Source organism: Linepithema humile, chromosome 5 (genome assembly GCF_040581485.1).
Source record: "Linepithema humile isolate Giens D197 chromosome 5, Lhum_UNIL_v1.0, whole genome shotgun sequence".
NCBI classification, from domain to species: Eukaryota; Metazoa; Arthropoda; class Insecta; order Hymenoptera; family Formicidae; genus Linepithema; species Linepithema humile.
Window position 1 is genome coordinate 23,161,337 of NC_090132.1, and position 21,437 is coordinate 23,182,773.

Genomic DNA, 21,437 nt, shown 5'->3' on the forward strand with positions numbered 1-21,437 from the left:
ATCGGTCGAACGGGCTGTTGCCCGGTGACAAATTTGCCAGCGATTCGAAAGCTTTTAGTGGTAAAAGTTTGGCGCCGATCGCGCTTATATCGTTATACCTGCATTATGCAAAGGGTGATTTTTAGCGGGCGCGAATTCCGTGTCGACACTGACGCGCACAAATCGCAGCGGAATTAACATACCGAACCAAGATGAGATATTGTCACACTGACAAATTGTCTTTTCATAAGAATATCAAAGTTGTTTTATTCGGGAACATTTTGAAATGGCACAATAATTTCTTCAATCGACTAAAGTGATTCATTGCGTTGAATAAAATATGATGAATATTACACGAGAATACCAATTTATTTTCAAAAAGAAAAACAAATTTGATGTTTCTATCATGCAAGCAATTTTAATAATATGATAAAACATAATTAGTAATAAAAATAATCAAGTTTCAAAATCATATCTTTCTTCCTTTTTTATTATAATTTATATATTTTATTTTGTCTGATTCTCAAATTATCTTTCCTCTATAATCTATATTGAATAAACAAAATATGTGTAATGTTAATATAATTATTATAATCTTCATCACTTTAATCGAAGGTAAGAAACTGTTGGGCACGTCGCAAACTATGATGGGTTATAGATTATATCGTGCGATAGCAAGGTTAATTATAAACTAATGATGCAGGGGGGAAATATATAAATATAAGGGGGGAAAAAAGGCGGCAGGCGTTCTCAGGAAACAAAGAAAAATGCGCGAAGTTTCCTAAACGCGACTTCCATCTTGAAAAGACCGACAGGGACCCTTCTCACAATATTGACTCTTGACCGTAAGTATTTATCTTTTTTTTATAGTTACATATTTATCTGTGACTGTCCTTTTGTCGGTCGGTTAGAGAAAGGTAGTCCCTTGGAACAGGACTGGACGATATATAGACATAACTACTTTGCCTATGTAGGTACGTTCTCCCTCTATCAGCTGCATCCTGCATCCGTGAGTCAAACCAGAGCAACTGGTTTTTGCCACGTAGGCGAAACAATGAAATCTCTATCTTGTTGTTCGAATTAGGGTTCAGACAAAAGATTCAAATATTTTGTATGTTCGAAGCAAAAAAAGATTAGCGTCTAGTTCGGAAACTTCGGACAATTTGAATAGTTTCAACGTAAACAGTGATCTATATATGTATAAAGTTCGATTTATAATAGCAGTGATCTATATCGACGATTCGTAATATTTAAAGATTTGAGTAGTTCAAACAATAAAGTATAAATATGAATGAATAGGTTAAAAAGAATGATATCAAATTGTTTCATTGCAAAAATAAATATAATCAATAATTATTACGCCTTTCTGTTAATAAAATAAATTAATCTGTGCAAAAAAATATTTTCTGTCCATCATATAATATACATTTGTCAAATATTAGGAAAAGTAAAGGATTATTTAAAGATAAGAGACATTTTCAATTAATTTACTGCCTCATATTTTTATTTTCTCTCGTGTATATGTATATATATTAGTTAATCGTAATCGTAGATAAAAGATTTTCAGGGTTCAATATCAATCTGTTTTAATTCATCCATTTTAAGGCATTGGAACTATGAAATGTTTTATTGTATTTATAATATTTTTATATAATCTTAATTTTTAATCTGAAATTTTAAGTTAGATTAAAGTTCTTAATTTGGAATTTTTTATCTTTACAATCCAAAAGTATAATTTTCATAGACCCATGCACCTCAGATTAAAAGAAAGATGGTTTGATTTCGACTTACTCAACGGATGCGCAGCAGCGGAGTTGTAGTTCTGCTATTGATCTGCAAAATAAAAGATAATATACAAATTATAACAACGCACAAATTAATAAATATCTCAAAAATAATTATATTGCATGTATTGAATTTTTATTAGTCTATTAAGCAAGGTATTTGATAAAATTTTATGTAAAATTACTATTTCAAATTACAAATTATCATATAATTATGAAAAAAATCGAATTTTATACAAATATTTGAAATATTCAGAGATATGTTGAAAATATTTACGTAAAATAATCCTAAAAGCATAGAATTTATATATTCTGCAAATAACGAATAATAAATTAATGATGAATTTTCATGGTTTACCTTATAATTGCTCCGCCGATGCCCGATGTCCCTCGGACCTCCTCCTCCTCTCGGTGATCCATCGATGGCTGCTCCTAACTCGCGAAAATACGATCGCGTGATATTTTATTCGACACTACCGATTATTAATCGACACGAACTTTGTCATTCATGACAAAGAAGAAACTCGAACAAATACGAAATCGCACGGAGCTATTCCGTTCGACACTCGTCCGAAAGCAGGCATGCAAACGGCAGCGGAAAATTTTATATTTAATTTTGCGCATCTCATTATCACCCGACTATGCTAAACCTAAAGTACTTTCGTAAGCTTACGTACTTTTCGGATATAAAATAATATTCGGAAATAATATTTACATATTTATGGAGACATAATAATGCGGAGCTATTTTCCGCTGCCGTCTATCCCGCGTAAGTCCCGCCGTGCGAATGATAGCAGGGTAAGAGCGTGAGCAGTGGCTCGCGTAACGGTTACAAAAACAAACAATCTTACGCGTTGAGGAATTCCGAGAATTGCTAGCTCACACGACATTGGAATGTTGTTATGTTTTTGTGACTTAAGACGCTGGCGTATAGCGTACGCGCATGATCACCTTGCTACTATTCGCACGACGACACTCGTGTAGGGTAGACGGCCGCGGAAAATAGCTCCGCATTATTATTATTATGTCGGGTGATAATGAAATGCGTAAAATTAAATATATAATTTTCCACTGCCGTTTGCATGCCTGCTTCGGAGTGTCGAACGGAATAGCTCCGTGCGATTTCGTATTTCTTTGAGTTTCTTCTTTGTCATGAATGACAAAGTTCGTGTCAATTAATATTCGGTAGTGTCGAATAAAATATTACGCGATCGTATTTTTGTGAGTTAGGAGCAGCCATCGGTGGACCATCGAGAGGAGGAGGAGGTCCGGGGGACATCGGGCATCAACGGAGCAACTATAAGGTGAGCCACGAAAATTCATCATTAATTTATTATTTGTTATTTGCAGAATATATAAATTCTATGCTTTTGGGATTATTTAACATAAATATTTTCAACATATCTTTGAATATTTCAAATATTTGTATAAAAATTCGATTTTTTTTATAATTATATGATAATTTGTAATTTGGAATAGTAATTTTACATAAAATTTTATCAAATACCTTGCTTAATAGACTAATAAAAATTCAATACATGCAATATAATTATTTTTGAGATATTTATTATTTTGTACGTTGTTAATATTTGTATATTATTTTGTATTTTACAGATCAACGAAAACTACAACTCCGTTGCTGCGCATCCGTTCGGTAAGTCGAGATCAAATCATCTTTCTTTTAATCTGAAGTAATGGAACTATGAAAATTATGTTCCAAAATTGTAAAGATCAAAAATTTCAAATTAAGAATTAAGATATTATATAAAAATATTATAAATTATATAAAACATTCAGGCGCCGCGGAAGTATTTTTCATCTGAGGGGACAAAATTTATAAAGGGGATGCATAATACATTTATAATATGTATATGTATAGGCATATGTATGTAAGAAAAGAAAAATAACCCATTTTTCTACCTTTGATGTTTAATATTTTTGGTCATGAAATACCTGAAGAAAACAGAAAAATTCCGGGGGCGTAGGCCTGAATTCAGAGGGCAGTCGCCCCCTCTGTCCTCCCGGTTCCACGGCGCCTGAAAATATTTCATAGATACAATGCCTTAAAATGGATAGATTAAAACAGACTGAATATTTAACTCTGAATCCTTAATTTACGATTGGCCAAGATTTATGTGTATATATGAGAGAAAATTAAAATATAAAATAATAAATTAAAAATATTTTTTTTTAAGTAATTCTTTATTTTTTTACTTTTCTTAATATTTGGCAAGCGTATATGATGTACAGAAAATATTTTACACAGACTACAACAGCTAATTTATTTGAAAGACATTCTGGCGCCGTAACGATTATTGATTATATTTTTTTAATTTTACGCAAATATTTTAACATACATATATCTGAATATTTCAAATATTTGTATAAAAATTATATTTCTTTCATAAATATATGATAATTTGTAATTGAGTAATTAGTAATTCTATATGAAACACACATACACAAATATAACTTTATTTTTAACAAATAAATTTTTATTATCTTTCTTAGATCTTAAATATTTCTTAAATTTAACATCTCTTTATCTTTTTATTCTCGAAAAAATATTTTTTGCTTCTCATTTAGAAATTCCTGAATTTGTCGTCGTAGCGATTCTTCGCATCCAATATGAACGGTGAACGGTTCTTTCCATAAATGCACACTTTCGTCATATATTGAAGTAGAAGTCAATACATACGTGTTTCGCCTGAGGTAGACCGACTGACTTGCGATCGTAGCGAGGTCGGATGTACGGTTAAGGGAGCGTGTCAGGACAGGGATGAACACATAACACGCATCGCATACGCGTAACACGCGATCGCGTAATCGTCGTGTGCCTTCCAAGCCCGAATCCACACATATGTATGGTTCATGGTGATTTTCCGTTAATTACGAGCGGCACGTGTCGCAACAAATAAAAACGATCCGACGACGATAAGCTGTGACGAGTGATTTTTGCTATAACGTAGCGATAACTTTGTAATATGCCTAAACATTCTTTGCTCTTTATTCGTTTCGCGATTCGTTACAAGAAATCGTTGCAATAATCACTATTTCGGAGAGCCATTGCCATCTGCTTAATTAGATAGCGTCGAGTTTAATGGAATAGATTTTTTTTTAGTATAGAAAATTATTTTCTGATTATACAACTTGTTTTTCTAACGTAATGTGAAATTTGAATTTTTATTTTCAATACTGTTGTTACATATTTTTATTTAATACTATTGCTACAAAATATTAACGTGAAAAATGTGTCACATAAATCGTAAATCATTGCGTACAAGTGACAGTAACGAAAGTGTTAACTTTGTAACATAAAAAATCGGTTAAACCTTCGCAAACTGTTAAATATTGCGTTGCAGATAAAATTTAGAATACAGCGGCTTTTTCGAGTCACCTGTTTGCAAAGCCTCGCTACCGTACCGGGATCGGATTTGTTTGCTAACATAAAAGGGACCAAAGGATTATCTGTGCAAACAGAGTACCCGTTACATTTTATCGCTTGAGTCTTTTATTTTTATTAACTCCAACGCACGCGACCGTGTGTGTTATCTGCTTTATCAAAACTATACAACTGTTAATATTTTCGTTAAACACATCTATCGCTTCGAACTTCGAAACTTTTGAAGAAAGAGTTGTTGAGCAAAATTTGAAATATAACGCGATCATGTAAGCCTACAGGCTTGTAATCGTTTGTGTTATTCAATAGTGACTTTAGAAAAAAATTTGCAAGAGATATTTTGATTCAGAAATTTTGCGCTTTCTAGTAGTTTAAGTATTGCGACGAACGTGTTTTTTGGTCCAAAATAAATTATATTTTAAAAACACTTTAACTGCGTGAAGCATATTGATAATATAAGACAAGTGTTTATTAAAAAATATTTTATAAATATTTTAATTCCAAGTTACAAATTATTATTTTATGTCATACAATCTTGTTTTTTAAATTAATTGGCTGAATATGTTGATTTTGGAGATTTTTTTTTAAACGCATTCTCTCGCATGGACGCATGAATAATTGTGCCATCTGCAAATCAAGTAGAAACAGTAAGCATGAGCTGGCTTTAGTAGAGATGATGAGCACGCGATCCGATCAACAGCTGCCCTTTCTGGCCATATGGCATGCATCATACTCCGCCTACCCCCGACACGAGTCCACCCCCGCGCAAGCGTGCATCCGATAAGAGATCATACTAACGATAAGCGTGGAACAAGCTATATCGTCTATCCTGTTCAATCGTACGAACGATGGTCAATAAATCTGCTACACGCTTCTCACTTTTTTTGCCTAATTCTTTTTTATCCGATTTTTCGGTTTTGCATGGACGGAACAGTGGCGTTTTATTTTTAGTTTTATAACAGGAAGGTAATTAATGCTTGTAAAATTTGACGTGTAATTTTTTAAAATTATTTCCGTGTTGCAAAATGACGAAAATAAATTATAATAAATAAGACACTTTCGCGCGTTTGGATGACCAATAAAATCAATACTCGTACTTGTAAGAGTAGCTGCGCGTAGTTGGTCCGGCAGGAAAAGCCGGAGAATTTGAAGAAAGGCAGTTTTACTACCCTTTGTACGCCGACCATGTCGCGCGGATACGATAAATATTTTCCGGAAGAATGGACGACGCTAAACCCTCGCGTCCCTTCGACTATCACTGCGGCTTTCGATCGGAACCACGAAAACCTCGAAAGAGGAGGAAAAGGAAGGAGTCGCCGGGACCGGAAGTCGAGGACGATCGGCCGTACGTCCGGCCACGCGCTAGTATAAGGCAATTAATTCATTACCGCCCTTCGCCACCCCTTTCTTCACTTTCTCTCCCTTTGATTCCTTTCTTGCTAAAGATAGCAACTGTCAATGATACCGAGCATATTACAACAAACGCAATATACCCGAAAAACTAAAATTTTTGTGCAAAAATTTCGACATGAGCGGCGGAAAGAAACGTAGAGATAAACTAATTAAAATATAGATCTTTCAGTCTCGATGTAGCTTTGCATACAGCACGTTTTCTGAAAAGAGCAATGTTGGCATCGAAATAGTATTAATTTAAAAATCGGGGTGTAGAATTTGTTCGAAGTTCCGTGGTTTCGATGGTGCGGTGCAAGGAGGAGGGAAGGGTGGCTATAACGCGTCTGACTTTTGGCTACATGCTCCTCGGAAACGTTGGGCGAGACACGTGACCCTAACATACGAATTCATTGCCGCCGACACGTGACTTCCAATCAGCCAGCATTGTGCCAGACACTGCGGAGTTAGTTGGTTGTGTTGGTGAACGTTCTCTCACACACTCTACGTTGATGTACGATGCCCGAATTAATGGCAGCGCTATTTCGAAAAGTAGTTTTGTTACGATCAGGTGAATCAATCTTATTCCGCTTTGAAATGAGAAAATAGAAATATTTTTCATTACGACAATTTTTTTTTTTATATTCTTATCAGTTCAAGCATTTTGTCAAACTGTACATTTTACGAGACGTTCCATAAACTGTAGCCTAAATCGCACAGTTAAACTGCGCATATTAAATTACGTGCGCTGAAATTTTGTTTAACAAGTAAACTCTCATGCGTGCTGCGCCACTCATGGCTCTTAAATTGTCGCTCTGTCGAGGACGCACGTTTCTATCTACACACACAAGTGTATAAACAACTCGATCGAACGAGCGAACATTAATTTCTCGAAATAATACAACTGTGATGTACTGAGTGTCTCGATTGATCAAAACGTTTATACGCGTTACATTAATTTGTGTGCGCGATGGTTTTATCCTTTGCACGCGATCTTACGCGCCGTAGAATGAGAGCGATCGTGCGGCACGTCGAGGTTGTTCTCAGCAAAGGAAGTCGTCGGTCCAAAGTGGTCCGGAACCGAGCGCTCGTTTCCCAGAGAGCAGGGCGGATCGCATAGGAAGAGGAGGTGGAGAATCCGACGTTGCGTAGACGTCGCGTGTACGTCGTGTCGACGCGTATTTTGTATCTCTTTCTTTCGCGGGGACGCTGACAAATGACGCGTGGCCCCGCTCGGCCACGCGACGCCTAATTGACGCTACCGTGACGTCACGTGCCGCATTCTCGTTGTGTATCGCTAGCCAACTTTTCGATAGTAACAACGACGTAGGGCGGTGCTCTCTGAACGTTTGTATTATACGTACGTAGGCGCGTCAGCGCATGTGATCCGTATTTTTAATATCACTTTATCCCTTTTACGCCGCAGGCATTCGAACGTGGATGTTTGATCATCTCATTCCGATTTTTGCATTCGGTTTATATTTCATTGTCGTAAAATTGGTCACAATGTTGTTCTCATGATTTCATTAAAAAATTGATACATTGAATTTGAGATGTATATTTTTTCAATTGCAACTTTTATGTTTTCTTGACATTGATTCGATACAGTTTCGAAAAATTATCTCGATACTTAATTCACACGTCAACTAACATTTTATTATTCTGTTGTGTTTTTCGTTATGTCTCCTAAAATCCGGAAGGAACTAGTTTGCCATTATCCTTTCCTAACGATCCCGCAACAAAGAAAATTTAATATCGGCCGTATCACGGTGTCGACATTAATTTACACAGGTGCGTGTGCATAAACAAAAGTCAGCGCGTATATGGAAACTTGACGACGCGACAGAGTCGCGCGTTATCTGGCAACCGATCTGCCGCGTTCACGGCGACCACGAGGGTAGATTAGGGATGTCATGTGTGTGCGCGCGGGGACGTTCTGAATATCCGGCGCGGTCGCGTGGTCGGTGAATAATTAGCCGATTGTCCCGTCCGCGGACCGGAACCGAACCATCAATATTTTTATTTCCACCCATGCCCCGTGAAGAGATGGCGCGACGACCCCTGCGGTTGCCTCCTTCTCTTTCCTCTTTTTTTTTTTCGCCCGGCCGAGGGGTTTCCAAGGGCGGCGGCGCACTGTTGGCGCTAAGTGATATCCCTCGTCCGCAACGAGAGACGACTCTCGGCTCTCTCGTTCTCGAGGATCCCGCTCTCACGCGCGGAATACATCCTGTCGGACGAAAAATGCACGCGCGGCGCGCTGCGAGGGTCGCTGCGGTCGGCAGATTGATGGAACTCGCTGCGACAGGGGTAGATCTTTTATTCGCTAATGGACGGGATGTTCGGATTTTTATTACAAGAATCTCCGCGATTCTGGAGTAAGTCTTTCACTCTCCGCGATGTTTTATGAAGGCATCGAGAAATGGACCAGCGCGATTTTTTATTTCTAAAAATAGTTTTCAGCATTAAATTTACATTTAATTTTTATTTTGCGCGCGTGTAACACGTAGTTTTTATAATAGGAATCATAACAGAAATTGAAAAAGCTTATGATAAAGTTTGATTTGATAAAAAATTTAAAAAAATGTTGGTAACTTTTTTAAATAAACTTACTCGGGAAGAGTGGAACGACAGTCTGACATGTAATACTATTATTTAGTGGTCGTGGATGAACTACGACATGATAAATCCCGATGATCGACGATTCGCCGGTTGTAGTAGGGTTAAGTGCTAGTTGAACAAAGCTGGTACAATTTTTCACCTTGTCTCGAGTGTTTGTATCGCGTAGATTCCATTAATCTGTCTCTTTTCTCCGCCCATAGACACTTTACAAGTATCGCGCTTATCCTTCCGACGAGACGTATCATATGTAAGAAAAATCTGTTCAAACGTGCGTGTGCTATTTACTGAATCTAGATTACAGTAAAGAGCATTCCGATGTCTCGGAAACTCTTGTGAACGATATGTTAATAGCTAAAAGCCGTGCATCATCTTCGAAAGGTCTCAAATCGCTCGCGGTCTCACGATCCAGGTTGAACCTTCGAATCTCTTAATGGGTGACGATGCGTGGAATATGATCCACGTTAGACAGCATAATGTCGCGTTATTACTGCACCCTTTGTGCGTACTCCCCCGCGTACCATAAAGCAATCAAGCCAACTTATTTTCCCACCGGAACGCCCTACTTGAAATCGAAACCACCGAGGACAAGCGCACGATGCGGTCGCCACGTAATTTCCGTAGATCGCACCATGAGTAATGCGACGTGAAAATATATAGAATACATTGAAAACTACGTATTTTTTTCTACAAATTTTTCGGTTACATTCCATTTTTTCTTAGATAAAATTTTATCGAAAGTTATTATTACGCAGTCGAATAATCAGCACTTTAATTTTGATTGCAATTCTGAAAAATATGCAAAAAATATTAAAGCTTAGTTTTATTAGGATCTATCGTTTAAATTCACAAATAAAATTCGAAACGATCGATTTTCGAGAAGAAGCCTGAACTTCAGTTATAACCATATAGGACAGTATATGCAAAGCGTTCAAAGCGCGAGTGACTCAACAGCTTCCGCCTGTTCGCTGATTCCACGCGTAATGGAACGCCAGATGATACCGGTCGTCGTGTGGAAGACTACCGCGTGTTTGTTAAGAGATTCGCCACGGCGGGCTTCCCGTGGCGAAACGCTAAGTGCATCCCTCTATTATGCAAGCCTCGTCTTCCAGCGTGTTCGCATCACGAGCGAGCTACGATCGCGCCCTAGTAATGAAAACACGAAGTGCATCAGGCGAGGGGACGCAATGAAATTGATTTATGCTTTTCGCGAGGAAAAGTAGCCGGCCGCGGAGCATAAACGATGACGTACTATGCGCGCAACCGACTCCGATTAGCGGTGATTTGTAGAGAGAGAGTATTCGCAAATTGTTCTCCATCGACTTTGGCGAAACACTTGACGAATTTGTAGGACAAAGAAAGCGCTTCTTGTTTCCGCTAATATTCAAGTTTAGAAGTAGTAACTGCCTTTCGAAGTTTGCGTCCGCTGCAGTGCTACAAGAAAGTTCTCCGGTTATTTTAAGCCGCAGTAAGAAGTTCTCAAAGAATTAAAGCAAAGCTTATTATTTCTTGATTCGAGAAATCCGCAAAAGCAAAGAATCCAACGGTTTTCCAAAATAAAACAATAATAAAGAAGAATGAACAGTTGATTTAATTTTCTTACATCTTATTAATTAGGACAGATATTAAGGTGCTATTTAGTTAGAAGCGAGTAGAATATTCTTATAATTAAAACTCTTGCATAATTTATTACGCGATTCGGATATCTTGAAAGAGATGAAGATAACGTGTCGCGTTCTCCTTCTTAAATGTGTCCGATGAATGAATCTTATAAATAAATCTTTGCTCAAACGAATTTTCATCAGAACATACGCGGCGTAAAATAAGATAACCGTAGAATGTGCCACCTAAGGTGCCACCTAAGAGCTATCTCCGCGCGTCAAAGGGCTGCCCGATCTGGCGCGATCTCGCACGCGGTCTTCGTGACATCACCGACGTTCAAGACGGACGGGCCTTTAGTAGAAATTCCGAGAAGGCGACGGCAAAAGAAGGTAGTTCCATATCGACGACTCGCATCTGCTACGTCACCCAATCGGCCGTTCTTTTCTCTCTCTCTCTCTCTCTCTCTCTCTCTTTTGCGTACACTTCTTCCCCGCCTATCCTTCTTCCATCGCCCCTCAGCATCTCAACGGTTCTACCCGTCTTAATCTACCTGGCCATCTACATCCGCGTTATCTTGCATCGCAGCCACGACGGCGACTACTAATTCGAGGATTTACTGAAAGTAAGACCTTAAACGCGCAGCAACCCTGTCGAAAATTAGGTAACGATCGGATCAGCGCCATTCGATAAAGCGCAGACTGTAGACCGATCTTCTTGCCGATAGAGTCGTCATAATTAAATCAATTACTGCTGCGTACTAGAACGGAACAATTTGGGGAAAAAATGCATAAAATAGAAGAAGAAAAAGTGTTATCTTTACATATTGATCTTCCTTTGCGAAACAGTTGCGAAAATCGTACAGATACAACGCGAAAAAAAGAATCAATATTTTTGTACATTAAATATATCCGCTGAATACTTCCTTGGCGAATTTAAGAGACGTCGCGACGCTGAAATTCTTATTGGCAGCGACCGCAGCGAGTCCCCGGTAACACATTTTAATGGTTATAGCGTCACGAGCGTCTGCGGGTCGCTCGCTCCCTCGAAAGTAACCGGTCCGGTTCGATTATCGTCCGGTTAGATTCGATTAAGCTGCTGCAAACACGCCGCCGCTGCCGGCGCCCGTAGCGTAGCGGCGGATAATAAATTCGATTTCGGCGTCTCGCGAAAGCGCAACGAGCCACGACGTAAAACCGTCACGTCGTCGAATCACCGAATGTAGCGCCCGACGCGCGACGGTAACGTAGGGTCGAATCGACGGGGATAAGGGGATCGAAAATTCGAAACGACATCCTATGGGGTCGTTCGTAGGAATAATATTTTTGTTTCTCTTTCGCTACGGCTGTCCCCGTACGATCTCTCGTCTCGCGCGCAAGGTGCACCATCGCGCGCGTTGCTCGGGGGAGGTTGTGCAAATTTTCGACATTCGTTCTCGCTACAAGTGGACAGCACCCTCGCTTTCGCGAATAGCGTCAATAAATATGAATAGTAAGTTATTTTAAATGTAATAATTTTTTTAGTTTTATATATATATATATATGACACATTGATAATTATATTACTATAATCAGTGACGATTTATTTCTTCAAAAAATAAACAAGAGTTAAAATTAAACTAATCATTAAGTTAGAATCCAACTTAAATGTCTTCTACAATTTTTATGCACAGCTAAAACTGTTTCGTATAAATATTCAGAACGACAGACAATTGTATGTATATTTCAAGCTACAGTTATTCTGTTCAATTTGCGAAAAGTTTCGCAATAATTAAAAAGCGAGAATGTTTTATATCTCCAATATGTTCTCTTTCGGTCGAATATTCTCAATTATTCTCTCATCGATCCCAATCATCATCTTGCATTTACGTTCTCGGTGCGCGAGACGCGCGACATCAAAAGTCCCTCCGCGCGCGCACACAAAAGCGAAGGCGACTGAGAGTGGCCTACCGGTTGTCCCGCGATCGGGCGCAAAGTGCAACATGTTCCTCGTGTCAATTGAAATCGAAGCTGCGCAAGGGCGAGAAGGCGAGGGGCGAGTTGCAGACTGGGTGGGCAGGCGAGGGGGAGACAGGTCGGGGCACCTGCTAGTGTAACAGCGCGCACTCTCGTAGAGCATGCACGGCGCGCTCGAAGGATCGTGATTAAAGCTTTACCATCCCGTGGGGTACGGTCTCGAGGTCGACATTTGGTGTCATTGTCGTGAGACGACTCGTGAGAGAGGGTGCAACGAGAAAGTCCGCGGCAACGAGGACCCGCTCTAATGCTGATTTAATCAGAATCACGATGTAGTCTCTCTTCCTCCCTCCCTTTCTCTCCGCTTCTCTCTCCCCGCGACCAATCCTACTCTCAAACGTTCTTCGGGCAATGTTACGCGGACACCCTACACGCGTACACGTACAGGGGCGGAAAATGCGGTCGAATGAATTCAATCTTGCTAGCGTTAGGTTGATTCGTTATGACGATTTGCCATTTATCAGGGACCACTTGTAGTTATTAGAGCAGATACACCAGAATGATCGTTGAATTTGCTTACATTTCTGTGGAATAATATAGAAAATTGTATTACAATATTTCTTAACAAATACTGTTAGATTTTAAGTTTTATTTTATCGCTTTTAAGAATTTCCTATTAAAAACTATAATAAAATGTGGACTATTTTACAATATTAGAAATAAAATTAACGATATTTACAACATCATTTGTTGCGCGTAGTTTGCTTCACTTCAACATCTGCATTTCGATATTTTTTTTTATTAAACTATACACCGCAACTGTGAAAGTATAGCTTGTATTTTTACATCTTTCTTGTTTTTGCTGATACATTGCGAAAGAATAACATTTCCCTAAATCGATATGTACGTGGTCCAAGTTGGAGTCAGTGTCCCCTCACCTTATAATTCTTGAACCTACATACGTAATGTAATAATCGGCGTGTATACCAGCCATATGGGCCAGAACCAATGCGCCCTCGTGCATACAAGTATCACACCGAGAGCTTGCGTGAGCAATAGATTCCCTGTGCATCGCATCCCCCCGCAATGAATACGCACGCTTACTGAAAGCGGGAGATGACTACCGTCAGCAAAAATATCTAAGATTACATTAAATTAAAGATTTCATTGCAGTGTCCTCTTCGAGTTTGATGTTAGAGTCACTTTCCGTAATGCGTTGATATATGTAATTATACAAATATTTTCATCAATATCTCTTTTGGAAAAAAAAAAACAACGTCTTAATCGTAAAACAATTACCATGTTTCTTCTTTTGGATCATGTATGATATATAGCTGAAAGATTACGCATCCTGTACAGTGTATATCCGGATCAACGCGCAACTGCAAGGAACGCACCTCGTTTTTCACTAAATCTCGCGACAATCGACGAGGCATCACTAAGCCGCCGAGTACGCGTCTAGCGCGAGAAAAAGTAAGCGGAAGAGCGATGTCTACGACCCACCGACCGAAAACCTTGAGGGGAGGCCTCGCGTCCCTTACCCTCCTCGTTACCCCTGTATGTATTCGCGAGACGACACAGATATGCTTTTAGCGCGAGGTGGGGTAAGGGCGCCGCGTTTCCGAGCACACGCATCGTCCGTGTTGCTGACGCGCGTGCTCGCGCACACGTGCCGCGGACAGCGTTAAGACGACACGATGCTAGAACGTCGCGTCGATAGCGTGTACAGAAAGCTGTTCAGAATGCTTGCGATATATAATATTCTATTGATTTATCAATTTTATTTCGATATTAAAGATTAACATTTTTAGCTGAGATATTTCGATATCTAGATTATATTCGATTACGCTAGAGCTAATTTAATTAACCTTAATCATTTTAATGTTGCCAATTATCTATGGATCCCTTGAATAATTTTGTATTACATTCTGCGTAGGCGATTGTTATTTCATCGCCATACACAATGAGAAAATTATCTTTGTTTTTCATGGCTCTTGCCACAGTGCTGTTTTAGAAGAGCTTATTTACTTTCCGATTTACACTCTAATACTATAAAGCACTGTTTGTATCTAGTCGATTATTTCTTCTACATCGATGTTATATCACGCAACAGAGTTGTAAGTCTCGCGATGAATATAACATTCATTAAGAGAGAACGCACATGCGCGCAACGATGGCCAACCGTATATCAACGGGATGTTCCCAATCATAAATATTGACCGCGGTTCTTGTAACCGCGAGAGCACACAATCGCGATACGGTTATATGCCCACGGCGCCATGGATTCACCCTTGGATTTTGGTCATAAATATTGATTACGAATACGGCATGCTCCTTATACCACGGTAACGAGAGCGCGTTCTCTTGTCCGATGGCCTCGGTCAATGACGTCCCGCGGGAGGCAAACCGTTGTATGTTTGCCGTCAATGATTGCGGTTAATTACAACACTACCCGTCTGTTTGTATGTCAACCCCATATACATACACGTTAACGATCCCCCGTGGGAGTGCCGCCTCGACGTCCTGGAATCGGCAGGAAGACGCTCCTGCTTGCGTTACTCATTCTTGCGTCACGTTTCCGCCACATCATCCTAATTACTTAATTTACGTAGAACATATTTGTAATTCCGCGTACTTACTATATCGCGGGGAATTATATCAAGAAATTTATTTTCTGTCCTTTTCCTTAATTTCCAACATTGAATATCTCAGGAAGCCCCAGGTAGATATTCTGTCAAAGTGTCACATGATTCATTTTTAACATTTCAATCTGTAATTAAAAACCTATTAATGTCTTGACATTGAAACAAGTACAATTTCTCTTAATTCATCACTAATGATTTAATAGAATACTCAAAATAACAACTATATGTTCGCGAAACGACTTCGCTGCGCAATTAAAGTTTATTTTGGTACGTAATTTTTTACCAGATACAAGACTGTTTGTAACGCGCATAGATTCAAAGTTTCTCAAATTGATAAGTATATACGGTCCGAAGTGGGCATCCCCCGGGGTGATGCGAGAGCAACCACGCGAAAAGTCTTGACGGAAAATGCGGTGGTCGTCCTCGAGGCAATTGAATCGGCCATCGGTGGGGCCGGCTGATCCCGGGACGGTCGTAGTAAACTTGTAAAACAATAAAAGCTTCCGGTGATCCGCCGCTACGGTGCGCCGAACCGCTACATCGAGTTACTCAAGTCCAACTTTTCACCGGATACCGCCGCAAACGGGGAACACGCAGGACGACGGCTCTCGGGTGCTATGCGGTGCTCGCACCGGTAAAAATTTCTCTTCACTAGTCGACTGTCGCAACTCTGAACTCGGATTTGCGAAATCGTAAGTTCGTTTATCGATAAAAATTCAGATTTCTATGTAGAAATATTTTGTGAGACGTGTCGACGTTATTTTTTGACACGTTCAATATTAGAAAACGCGCGATAAATTATTTGTTCGAAACTATCCATCTTTCGTAGCAGTTTAAGACAATTTAATGAACAGATAAGCGTAATCTAACGTTATTGTTTATTTTTTTCTAAAAAAAATAGATATCTAAAAATTAATACGTTGTAATTTGGAATAATGATATTTAATATTTTTACGAAATTACGCGTGATGAAATTAAAATTGCCTAGAATCAATACATTGCTTAGGAGGTTAGAAAAAATACAAAATGCGTGTAAAAAAATAGTTTTCCAAAAATATCTTGCAAATCGTATTCTTATGCGAGAGTCATAACCGAGATTGCAACGCATGTCAACGAGGGCAAGGAAAACAAGAGAGCGCGTCATCAACGTTACGGCCCTCGTCCTGCGAATTTCGCCCCGTTCAGGAAGTATTTCTTCCGAGTCGGTGAGCCGCGTCGGAAATGAAAATTTCACATCTGAATTTTTTCGCATTCGTTCCTCCCTTCGGTTACGAACGGGGTGCTGGTGGTACCGAGGAATCCGGGACAATAGCAATGCCACCCTGCGTCACCCTGCATTAATTTCTGACGATGGAACGCTCGTTTTCTTTACTCGCCCTCTCTGTCGAGACTGTCATCCAGCCTTCTTCGAAAAGGGCGATCTTCCTTCGAGCATTCTTTTTTTTGGCTCTTGTTCCGTGCTGAAAATTACTTCATTTCAAATCATGATTTCCAAAGGTACAATTAGCTACTTGAGACAAATGCCAATAAATTCTAGCAAACAATAATAGAAATATTTTGAGATTGTACATATTTTACATTCTTGTATCACGTACACTTGTGTCACTGACATGTTCGAAAAGCAATCAAAATTTTAGCATTTGGAGAGAGAATTTAATTTGTCGCTAACAATCTCTATAGAGTTAATATAATTCATTAATATATAAAATAATGCATTTTACCATAAAATCTAAAAATTTTATAAGAAAAAAAATTATCTTACACTTTTCTCCTTAAATATATTCTCGCTCAACTGCCCAAGTGCTCCTTTTCACCCTTCGCAGCTTTTTCCTTTCTCACATTCCTCGATTCTCCCTCCAGCTTTTCGTCCCCATTATAGTCCTTCGAGTACATATCCGGTGACCCGATTTAAAGCCAAAGGAGGGCGATTTCCTCCGTGTGATCGGAAACGTGGGGGACATCAATTGAGTACTAGATGACCGAGGTTTCGTCGCCGTCGTCGTTGACTAAATGACGTCCCTTTCGCGCGCATTAATTGCGCAGAACGCTGCCATAATTACAAGTACTTATATATCTCGTGTACATTTTATAATATTTTATTTAAAATGTTGAATTTTTTCCTAAAAAGATCTACGGATTATTTTGAGCAACAATTTTAATAAGTCTTTCATAATAGTTTGTCAAAAAGATGCCAAAACATTCTTATATTTTTTACCTTTTGCAGCGCATATTGTTGTTAATTTAATAAATAAGAACGTGGATTTTTGACTTCTTTGTTAAATTTTCGAAAGATCTGGTTTATCTCTCCCGGCGGCATCCGAGCGCCTCTGTCATCCGGTTCACGATGATACCCCTAAATAGCGACCCCCGTAGAGACAATCAATCAGCCGATCACTGGACCTTGACTGTGTCCACATTGCGCGTCGCGCATACGTGTGCGCGCGCGGTGCGTATATGTGTGATGCGTATACGCGTGTGTCCCTACTGGCTGTCTTTCCTCATCACCGTTGCAATAACGTACGCGAAGCTTTCGTTGCGCACTCCTCTCCCTGTCTCCGTTCCTGCCTACGAGCCCAGTTCCATTTACACCACGCGCCAGTCTCTCCGTCCATTCGTGTTTAATACGCCACATCGGCGAGTAGACACCATAAGGGGCGCGAGAGGTTATGAAATAAAATAACACGCAGCCGTGAATGGCGCGGTGCATCTGTGTCATTGAGCATCGCGGATGATAGATATAAGTAGCTAACGTCATAACGTCTGAAATGTAGGCCATTTCGCACGTTGCGGATGATAAATTTGAATACTTTCGCACCATGCTGTTAGGATTTGTACCAATCGCGATTTCATAGCTGATAAATCTGAATTATATTCTTTTCCGATCACACATAATGTTTCTCTGAGCCTATATCTAGATATGACTAATTGTAGATATGATTTATGACGACGAAAAGATAATTCAATGTATTGACAACAATTAGGAGATAATTGTACGCCTGCTTCAAATGTGACACATAAAAAATAGAATTTCGCGCTTTACTCGGCATTGATAATAAAAATGCATTCATTTTTGCAACGCGAAACATAATTAAAATTCTTGCTCAAACATAAACTATTATTTGTATGACGTTGTAATGAATACTGATTATTATTATAATATGTAATTGTCAACATTTTCATCAATCGCTCTTTCTAAAATTTAATATTTTTTTTCTTATCTTGTACTACTTTTGAAGCAGGAATGCAATATCGATATTAAACATCGTCGTACACGCACGACAACGCTGGCGTTCCGTTTACCTCCGCTTAATCGGCAGGACGACTGGGGGCTCCGAAAAAAAAAAGAGGACAGAAGGGCAAGGGCGTGTTTGGTGTTTCCGATTCTATGGACGCTTGACCCATTGTCTCTGGGGTTTAATTTTTGCCCCCCTGCGCCGGAGCTCCCTCCCGTGCCTCCTCGTGCGTCTTTCTCCTCGCGGTTCCTCCCACGTCATTCGTAGTCGACCTGCCGACGTATTCAAGCACGACGCACGCGACAATGCTGTCTCGTCCTCGTTGCGGGACGAGGCGGTGCACAATGCGACAGCAATCAGGAGCCGCGCCCCTGTCAGCGGGATCTCCGCGTCTTTTCACAATTATTTCCTCTCTCTCTTTTCTCTTTTTTTTTTTTTTTTATTTAGTACCCATAGAACACAGTCTTCAATGATGCAGACGGATAAGAACTCCCGACTCCCTAATTTCTTTGACCTTCTCCCTAACGCGTGATCTCTCAGTTGTAAGAAACAATGATTGCGCGATTGACACAATGATCGACACGAGCAAGTGTGATAGTTCGCGCGAAATGTTGGGTAAATTATTAATGTGAAGCTTAATGTGTCGTAATACATTTTATGCGTTTTCGCGATAAATCTTCATTCGGAGAAACGAGGAGAGTGTGTCTCCGTCGCGCGCTCAAATTCACCCACGAACGCAACTCCAAGAGGAGAATACGCAGCCTTCGGGAACCAAATATCGCTTTTAGGGTACCGCGGCAGCGGGGTGTGTTTGCTCGAAGCGATGGATGGAAGGGCGCTTTGCTTACGCGGGGGGATACGACGCACTGCGTAAACAACGATCGGGTTTCGTGCCTGCTCTCTTCTTCCTAGTCTTCCCGCCTGTCTCCGACTCGTCGATCCTTGGAGTCGAAAGGGTGCTCTTCGCAGCCGGGAAAACCGATCCGATTTTAGGGAGAAACGACGGGAACAACGCAGTGATGTAAATACGGAACGTTATTTAAGTAATATTTTAAATTACTAAATCTAAAGAATTATTTGAATTATCGAATAATTTTTAAATTGTTACCCGGACAGTGTCCTCTTCTATCCGAATCTTAATTAATTAAAAGAATTTCTATTCCTCGTTAGTAGTTATTGTCAAATAATTATATGCTAGTTTATCAGGTCAGTCGATTTATTTCTAAATTATTCCGCTTTAATTCTAGTTGAATATGGCGTTTTACTTCAACATTTGGTTACATGAAATGATTTTGCCAATTGAAACATTATAAATTTCCGCATGCCACATGTTATTCGCAATAACCGAATACAACCGAAATGTATACCCACAATGCACATTGTGGGCACTGGCCAATTCACTAAACAAGCATAAAGAAACAGCAATATTGTGGTATACATTTCGGACAGAATTTCGGGCTATCGCGTATGACGCATACAAACATTCCGCCCACAGAAGAAACATTATATAACCACGAAGCATTGATACAAATGTATCTGATTTCCTTGCACATGTAGTTAATCTTTGACCTAAAAATTTCCGCTTACATGTCTCTCATTGATATATTCTACACTTCCTCCGCTTCTGAATCGACTTTTTTAAAATCCCATTCGCAAAATGTACGTTTTTTTTTGTTTTTTTTTTTTTTTTTGTAGAAGTTACGTGTTTCAGCTCGAAAATACGAGGATAAGTAAAAAAATAAAGTGACATTTCGATCTAGAATTCCCAAAGAGTTCTTTTACCTTTTGACTTTCGCCGCAACATCGGGTAAAAAACTTGGTTAATTCATTGAATTTCGAAGTTTGTTGTTTACACTATGCGCGAGCAACGGTGGGTTAACATGAAAAAAAAGGGTAAAGAATTAAACGCGCTTCACTCCATGAGAGTGTATGCAATCATCGAACGTGGTTGCCATCAGAAAGTGCCCGGACATTATCGAAGTTTCGACGTTCGGTCTAACCAAATTCGGGACGTCGAGAACGAGGGCAATTTAGTTACCTGGCGCGTTGACTGGCGCAGCCGACGACCAGGTCGTGTGTCGATCGATGTTCATCCACGTAAAAGGGTGGGTGGTGGCGGGTCGAGGGAACGGATGGTTAAAGGACGGTGGCGGTGGCGGCGGCGGGGCGGGCGGTCGGGGTTGTAATAAGCGTAATGGACATAGCACCCCCGCCACACGCATGCCCTCGGTCCTCGTGACGCGTTCGCGCGGCAAAGGGTTGCTTCCTGTAATCGTGAGAACGCTCTTCCACACTAGCCTCCGTCCCTTGTCGTTATTTTTGCCGAAATCACGGTGATTAGGGTGGGTTTGGGTTGAAAATTATGACAGTTGCATATACAAATTTGAATATTATTCGTCGAATGTAAAAAACAGAGTTTTCATTTTTTTTATCATCAATTTCTTTAGATCCTGTGCGCTTTAGATTTATTTATTCATCTTGTGTACGAAGAAAAGTTGGGAGGGAAACTTTCTGTAGTCCGAGAAATTCCATACACTTTATTCAAAGTTAATTTTAGTTCGTTTTGAAAAAATTAACCGAGATCAGCGCGATATTCGAGTTAGTTAATTAAAGTACCTTCGCTAGATGTAGTCTAGAGTGTCTAGGGCGTCTAGGGCGTGGTTACTATAGCAGAAAAATAATTCAGAGATGATCTCTCGCCGATTATACATAGTCGTAACAGTCGGGCAAGAAGTCGATTTACGCTCGTGGCGAAATGCATCGCGCGCACCGGCGAAAGCGTCTCCATTCCGGTACACGTGGCCGCGCTGCGTGGCGCGTACGTAAACGTCGTATCG